Raw genomic sequence first — 8559 nt, 5'->3', positions numbered from 1 at the left:
ACAATTGAATTGAAAATAGTTACAACTGTTCGTTCACCCTTTTCCCTTAAGAGGAAAAAGGACATAACCTTGGGGGGGCTGAAGAAACTGAATTTTGTTGAATTCTTCCTAGAGCTGGGCAAAAAAAACTTAACCAGTGCGAAAGAAAATTGTGATAACAGTTGTGGGGTACAAGACTTGAGGCTGGACAGAGTTGTAACGCCCAAGGTAACCAACTGTTCATCACTGTCAGAAGTGGAAGAGCTCGGAGGGGGAATCTGGATGTAATTGCCAGTTTCGAGGCTGGGTGGTGAGGCCTTTCAAAATAAAAGTTACGTGCATAACAAGAAAACAGATAAGTGATATTATCACGTTAATCATTATTGCTAGGAAGGGATAGATTGTTTACTATTATAGTAGAAAGTACATAAATGGACTAATAGTAGTAATTAACGTTTATTGATTTCTGAATAGAGCAGGAAATATTGTCTTGATACCATGCATTATTAGAAGACATACATATAAATGAAATATGAAAAAGTAGCGAATATGATAACTTACTGGGCAAGATATTTTCAATAGACAGATTAATGATTTAATTCAAAAGAATATGTTAAGTACGAACAATAACAAAATATTCCTTTCTATCTTTTGTATTCTCTATAATACTGGTTTTGCACAAACTGTAGAAAAAGCACATGCTCACACAATATATAAAACCTAGTTCTTAGATTGTGATCTAGTAATTTTTTTTTATCAATGACAGAGGAAACTTAAAAAAAAAACTTTATAAACATAATTGACAAATACCCTACAATTTATATTGCTTACAACAGTCGGTTTATGGTTTATCGGCTCTCAAACAAGTTTGGAAAGGAACACACCAAGAGCCAAATGTCTTAGTATTGTTTAATCTATGAACTTATGAACCAGTAAATATCAACTATATTTAAGTAGAAAAGGAAGGACTTAGTTTAAGAAATCTGCATCGATAGCCATAAATTAATAACACAGTCTAGTTGTATACATATACTTAAAATCAAATTCATTAGAACTGATACGATATAAAACCGTATATCATAATCAAAAAATTAATAGAAGTTTAAATACCACAACGGGCTGGAGATAACAAATTAAATAAATTACAAATTTCATGCCTTGAAAGGTCCTATAAATTCCCACAGAAGTAATGCATGCAAAGAATTATCTAGACCAAGTACTATATTGGCACATTCAAAGGCTGCCAGTTCAAAATGATTTAAATACATTATGAATCAAAAGCATACATTTCGACTGTAGCCTTAAACCCTATCTAGCACCATTCCTGGAAACCCTCCGTCATGGGAACTCGGCTCGAAGAACTGAAGGCATAAACAAGTTCAGAATCCAAACCTACTTGGAAAGTGAAGAAAGAAGCAAGGTTTAGTATGATGGATGCCTTCCAAAATCCACATGTTGAATGAAGGGTTTGAATCATCTTAAACGGGCTTACTTACATAGTACAAGACGATAATAAGGACCCAAAACCTTGCAAGGATCTTGATTGCCATATGAAAAACCCGGTGATAAACAGAGGTGGCTTACCTAAGTGGAGTTGGGCATCCCTTGAAGTGGCGATTGAACCTGCCAATACACCAGGCTGTCTCAGCAAAAGAAAGTGAAGAATGAACTTAAAATGTCAATACCATGAAATTGAAACACTTCTTACCTCTTGTTGTTGTGGAATCGACCCTCTCCACCAAAATTTTGGAATCCATGTCATAGCTAGTATACCTATTCCGCAACGGCCCAAAAACCCATCAGACATCCTTATAAACCACCTTAGTGCACTTAGCATCGATAGAGGAATATTATTGCTGAAATGTTGAAGTAATAGTGGCAAGGGGCTTGCAAAGCACCTGGAGTTTCGGGTAGAAGCATGACTGAACAATGCACCAGGTCGAAGTTGCAGAGCTGAGAGTCGAGCCGAGTCATAAGCAAATGAACCTCCCTCACCGCCGAGAATACCATTATACTTCCCTTCTAAGCCGGAAGCATCGAGACCATAGATCTAAGCAGATCCAACGGTAGATAGAAAGCTAGGTGTATTACCTCGAGACCTTCCCAAACAGCCGTAGTTAAGGGCATTAACACCGAACCTAATAACCAGCATGGAGATGAACAGGTATGACAAGAGAGGACCTCGGGGCTCTCCTGCCTTAATGAGGATGGGCCGGCCCAAGGACGATCAGCTCGAGGTGAGTTAATGCAGGTCACAACGTGGAGGTCTACGTGGAGGCCAAGTGTATCAGTAGCCACATTAAACTTAAAACTTTAATCAGTCATGCAACCAAGCGTTGAAATCACATTAATAATTTTGTATGGGTTAACATATGAATGAGTTAGGTCCACAACTGAAGTGATTGCATAGTTACGTTACCAATTTTTTTTTTTTTTTGGAGATAAGGTTGTTACAAATGGTATCAGAGCCCAGGCCCACATACTGAGAGTTCTGGGGTATCTTAACAGTCAATTAAGTTATTATACTTTAATATTGATAAAAGAAAAATAAACCGAGTATGGTTGAATATGAACATATAGAGAGAGAGATTGAGGTCAGCACCAAGGGTAAGATGTGGAGGAGCCCCAAATCGTCGAGCCAGTCGGAGGTGCCTTATGTGCAGGCCAACCCAAAAATATGGGTACAACTGGGAGAAGAATCGTGACAGGCTAACACTGCCCTGCTTGAAACATTGCAACAATTATGGGCAAAGATGATGAACTTGAGGACGGACAACGAACGGTTAAGGCAGGAACAGGAAAAGATACTTAAAATTCTGTCTGATCGACAAAATAGCTGGGACCAGACCCTAGTACAGAGAATAGGGAAAAGACCCCAAATGCCCATAATGGGGAAGATAATGCAGAATCCACGAAAGGCCATAAAGAGGAAGAAGAAGGGTGTTTAGATAACGTTTATGATTAAAGGAAGACTAAAAGACAGAAGAGATAGTTACAAGGTGAGTTCAAGAAAATCAAACCATCGTTGTTTGAAGCAGAGCCCGAAGAAGCAGCAGAAGCTTGGCTGATAGACATGGGTAAACACTTTCAGATTTATGAATATACTGATAAGCTTAAAGCACGACTAGCACTTTACCAATTACGGGGAAAGGCCACCCTCTGGAGGGAAGAATTTAAAACTGTGAGAAAGATTGATGAGGAACAAGTAACATGGCAAGAATTCGAGAAACATTTTAAATATAAATACCTAATGGAATATTACTATGATGAAAAGGCAAAAGAATTCCATGAGTTAAGACTAGGAACCTTGACCATGGATGAGCATGTAAAATGGTTTACTTCCCTGTTACGACACGTTCCATATATGTAAGAGGAGAAAGCTAAGATTCAATGATTTATTATCAGTTTTCCCAACTTCATGAAGGAAAAAATGGAATTCGATTATCCTAGAACAATGGATGATGCAGTACGAAAGTTCCACATCTGTTATCAGCAGATGAAGCAGAAAAATGAAGGATCTAAAGGAGCAATTGGCAAGAAAATGAGGAACTTACCACCAAACAGGCAACAGAAAGTCATAAATGGCATAAATAATTAGCAAAGGACTTTCGAAAAATTTGCAAGAAATCCAGCCAGACCTCAAACATACACCGAGAATAGACAACCTGAAGGAGTTAGAAGAACTCCTACTAAATAGCCACCAAAGTCGCCACTACAATGTTGGGGATGTGGGGAAGCGCATTATTACAAAAACTATTCGTACAAAGCTCGAACTGAACAACTTTTGAACATGCAAGAAGCCTCTACGGTAGGAGATATCGCAAGGAACATGCCCAGAATTAATGCTGCCTTGGACGATCATCAGGCGGAATACCAACCCACCATGGTCGAATGTGAAGGTATGATTGTTGATCAACATGTTTCTGTTTTGTTTGATCCAGGTGCTAGCCTAAGCTAGTCCTAAAATGGTAGAAAAATGTCAGCTGCAGAGTAGCGAATTTAAGAAGCCTTGGCTAGTTCAACTAGCCGCCGGAACAGAAAGGAAGGTGACTGCAAAAACAGAAAATTGCCCTATAACAGTTTCAGAACAACCCATCCAAATTGATCTGAATATCCTTCCCCTGGGTTCGTATGATGTATTAATAGGGATGGAATGGTTGGAAGGTCATTGGTCCCAGGTGGATTGCAAAGAAAAATCTGTAAGTTATCTTATCGAGTCAGGACATCGAAAAGAAATTCAAGGAATCAAGAAAAATATCAAATTACACCCTATTTGGGGCTAACCAACTCGGAAGATACATAAGAAAAGGCTGCCAAATTTATGTTATCTAGGTAGGGTACATCAATGACAAAAATAAGATGACCTCCTTAGAGAATATTCCTGTGATTCAAGATTTCATAGACGTATTCCCTGAATCCATCCCTGGGTTGCCGCCAAGACGAGATATCGATTTTACCATTGAGCTAATGCCTGGAGCAACCCCTGTTTCGAAATACCCCTACCACATGAGTATTCCTGAGTTAATAAAACTTAAAATGGTACATTTGCCTTAGTGTGTCCCCTTGGGGAGCCCCTGTGTTATTTATACGAAAAAACGACAGAACCTTAAGATTGTGCATTGATTATTGCCAGCTAAATAAGCTGACCATCAATAATAAGTACCCTTTGCCTCATATCAATGATTTATTTGATCAAGTGCAGGGAGCTAGCGTGTTTTCAAAAATCGATTTAAGGTCTGGTTACCACCAGATTAGAATAAAGGATGAAGTCATCTGCAAAACCACATTACGAACTCGTTATGGACATTACGAGTTCGTGCTACAACCTTTCAGCCTTACCAATGCTCCAACCACTTTCATGAGCCTAATGCACGACATTTTCCAGCCATTTCTATAAACTTGTACTAATTTTATCGATGATATACTAATCTATTCAAAAAATCAGGAGGAATGTGAGCAACACTGAGAACATTATTGCATATTTTGCAAGATAACCAGCTATACGCAAAGTTTAGCAATTGCGATTTTTATAAAAATCAAATCCAATACCTAGGCCATGTTATATCAGCAGAAGGAATAGTGGTGGACCCAAAGAAGATCAAAACAATTACGGAATGGACCACCCCGAAAAACGTTGCGGACATAAGATCCTTCTTGGGCTTGGCAGGGTATTACCGTCGATTTATTAAAGAATTTTCAAACATAGCCTTTCCGATGACTTAAATTCAAAAAAGGGGCGTGCTTTTCACTGGACAATAGAATGCCAACAAAGTTTTGAGCAGCTAAAACAACTGCTTACAACCGCTCCAGTGCTAAAAGTAGCAGATCTGGAAAAATCCTTTGTAGTATGTACAGATGCAAATAAAGAGGGTGTCGGTGGAGTATTAACTCAGGAAGGAAAGGTCATTGCCCACGTAAACTAAAGGATTATAAACATCGCTACTCTGCTTACGATTTGGAGTTGACCGTGGTGGTGCATGCATTAAAAATGTGGCGACACTACCTTTTGGGGAAGAAATTTCTGTTATTAACTAACCACAGCAGTCTGACAAATTTCTTTAATCAATCTAGTTTAAATGTGCAGCAGGCCAGATGGACCATATTCTTGAGCGAATTTGACTTTGACATGAAGCACCTCAAAGGAAAAGAAAATAGCGTAGCAGATGCTTTAAGAAGAAAAATACATTGCATCTATGAAGTACATTTCAGTCAAGCACAATCTAACCTACCAGAGGTTATCCGAGAGGCATCCCTCAAAGATCCAGAATATGCATTCCTATGGCAGCAAGCTTCAACAACTCATGCAAAAGGGGAACAGTGTGAGTATACAATTAACCCGACAAATAGTTAACATTCAGAAATAGAATTTATATTCCTAACCAAAACTCTGTGAAGCAGATGCTATTATATGAGTTTCATAGGAAGCCTTACGCCACCCACCCGGGATACCAGAAACTATTTTTGGCTATTAAGAAAAGTTATTTCTAGCCAGGCTTAAGAAAATATGTGGCTGAATATTTATCCAAATGATTCCAGTGCCAATTGGTGAAGGCGGAACATCAACATCCCGCGGGTCTGCTGCAACCATTACCCATTCCAGAATGGAAATGGGAGACAATCACTTCAGAATTTATCACTAGATTACCTCGTATTAAAAGGAAACATGAGTCAATCATGGTTGTGGTGGACAAGCTGAGTAAGACCGCTCATTTCATTCCTGTAAAATCCACCTATAAAATGGTGGATATTACAGACATATTTATGATAGAAATATTCCGACTACAAGGGATACCTCGAGGGGTGATCTCAGACAGAGATGTAAAATTTTCATCCACTTTCTAGAAAACTCTCTTTGCAGGGTTGGGTACCCAAATCCATTTTAGCACTGCCTAACATCCCCAAACAAATGGTCAAACAAAGCGAGCGAATCAAGTCTTAGAAGACATGCTGAGAATGTTTGTAATGCAACAACTGGAGAAGTGGGAGGATTATCTCCACTTGGTAGAATTTGCCTACAATAATGGACATCACGAATCATTGGGTACGATCCCTTTCAAAGTACTATATGGAAGAAAGTCTCGGGTACCCATGGAATGGAACAATCTGGATAATAAATTGGCATTGGGCCCTGATATGTTAGCGGAAATGGAGGCCACCGTTAAGAAGGTTCGCCAGAACTTAAAAGCGGCGCAGGATAGGCAAAAGGTGTACGTAGATAAGAAGAGGACGCATAAATAATTCCAGCTGGGGGATCACGTGTATTTGAAGGTCAAACCCCAGAAAAGCACCTTACAAATAGAAAGGTTGTGCAAAGTTGGCACCACGATATTGTGGGCCTTTTTAGGTTTTAGAATGGATTGGGCCCGTAGCATGCAAGCAAGCACTTCCGGGCCACATCCGAGTCCACAATGTCTGTCAGGTATCCTTATTAAAAAAATACGTATACGACCCTCGACATATTATTAACTAGGAAAGTATTCAGGTAATGATAAAATTGAATCAATATGTTAAGAATTGTTGTTATAGGAATTTTTCTGACAACAGATTATGAATGTGTAGGTAGAACCCGAGGGAGAATTTCTGGCAGAGCCTCTTCGTATCCTCAATCGAAGAGAAACCACCTTGTGGAAGCGAGCCATCACCCAAGTTAAAGTGCAGTGGAAGCACTTTGGCTTGGATGAGGCTACTTGGGAAGAAGAGGAAGCCATGCGAAAAGCTTATCCTACATTGTTTACGTAGAGGAAGAACACCAGGGACGATGTTCCTCTCAAGGGGAGGGAGCTGTAACATACAATGATACATCCTCAATTGTTTTTACCAAGTTTAATTATCACTATTAATTTTATTTTGTTTTAATCTGAATTATTAAAACTATTAGGCTGAAAGGCCAGAACAAATGCTACTAAGTATTAATTAAAAAATTTTGGTTCAGTTTGTTAAAAGACTAGAGAAACAATTGAATTAACTTCTGTAGTTACAACTGTTCCTTCACCCTTTTCTCTTAAGAGGAAAAAGGACAGAACCCTGGGAGGGTTGAGGAAACTGGACTGTGTTGAATTCTTCCTAGAGTTGGGAAAAAAAACTTAACCAGTGGGAAAGAAATCTGTGATAACATTTGTGGGGTACAAGACTTGAGGCTGGATAGAGTCCTGACGCCCAAGGTACCCAACTGTTCATCACTGTCAGAAGTGGAAGAGCTCGGAGGGGGAATCTGGACGTAATTTCCAGTTCCGAGGCTGGGTGGTGAGACCTTCCAAAATAAAAGTTACGTGCATAACAAGAAAACTGATAAGTGATATTACCACGTTGATCATTATTGCTAGGAAGGGATAGACTGTTTACTATTATAGTAGAAAGTACGTAAATGGACTAACAGTAGTAATTATCGTTTATTGATTTCTGAATAGAGTAGGAAATATTGTCTTGATACCATGCATTATTAGCAAACACACACACACACACACACACACATATATATATATGAAATATACAAAAGTAGCAAATATGCTAGCTTACTGGGCAAGATATTTTCAATAGACAGATTAATGATTTAATTCAGAAGAATATGCTAAGTACGAACAATAACACAATATTCCTTTTAATCTTTTGTATTCTCTATAATATTGGTTTTGCACAGTCTGTAGAAAAAGCACACGCTCACACAATATATAAAACCCAGTTCTTAGATTGTGATCTAGTAATTTTTTTTATCAATGACGGAAGGAAACTTTAAAGAAAAAAATTATAAACATAATTGACAATACCCTACAGTTTATATTTCTTACATCAATCGGTCTAGGGTTTATCGGCTCTCGGACGAGTTCGGAAAGGAACTCACCAAGAGCCAAATGTCTTGGTACTATTTAATCTATGAACTTCTGAACCAGTAAATATCAACTATATTTAAGCAGAAAAGGAAGGACTTAGTTTAAGAAATTCTCATCGATAGCCATAAATTATTAGCACAGTCGAGTTGTTGTATACAGAGTCTTAAAATCAAATTCATTAGAACGGATACAATATAAAACCATATATCGTAATCAAAAAATTAATAGAAGTTGAAATACCGTGACGGGCCGG

This window comes from Pinus tabuliformis, chromosome 7 (genome assembly GCF_031772625.1).
Source record: "Pinus tabuliformis cultivar Carrire ecotype Pingquan chromosome 7, CPIR1, whole genome shotgun sequence".
NCBI lineage: Eukaryota > Viridiplantae > Streptophyta > Pinopsida > Pinales > Pinaceae > Pinus > Pinus tabuliformis.
This window is presented reverse-complemented; position numbering follows the sequence as displayed.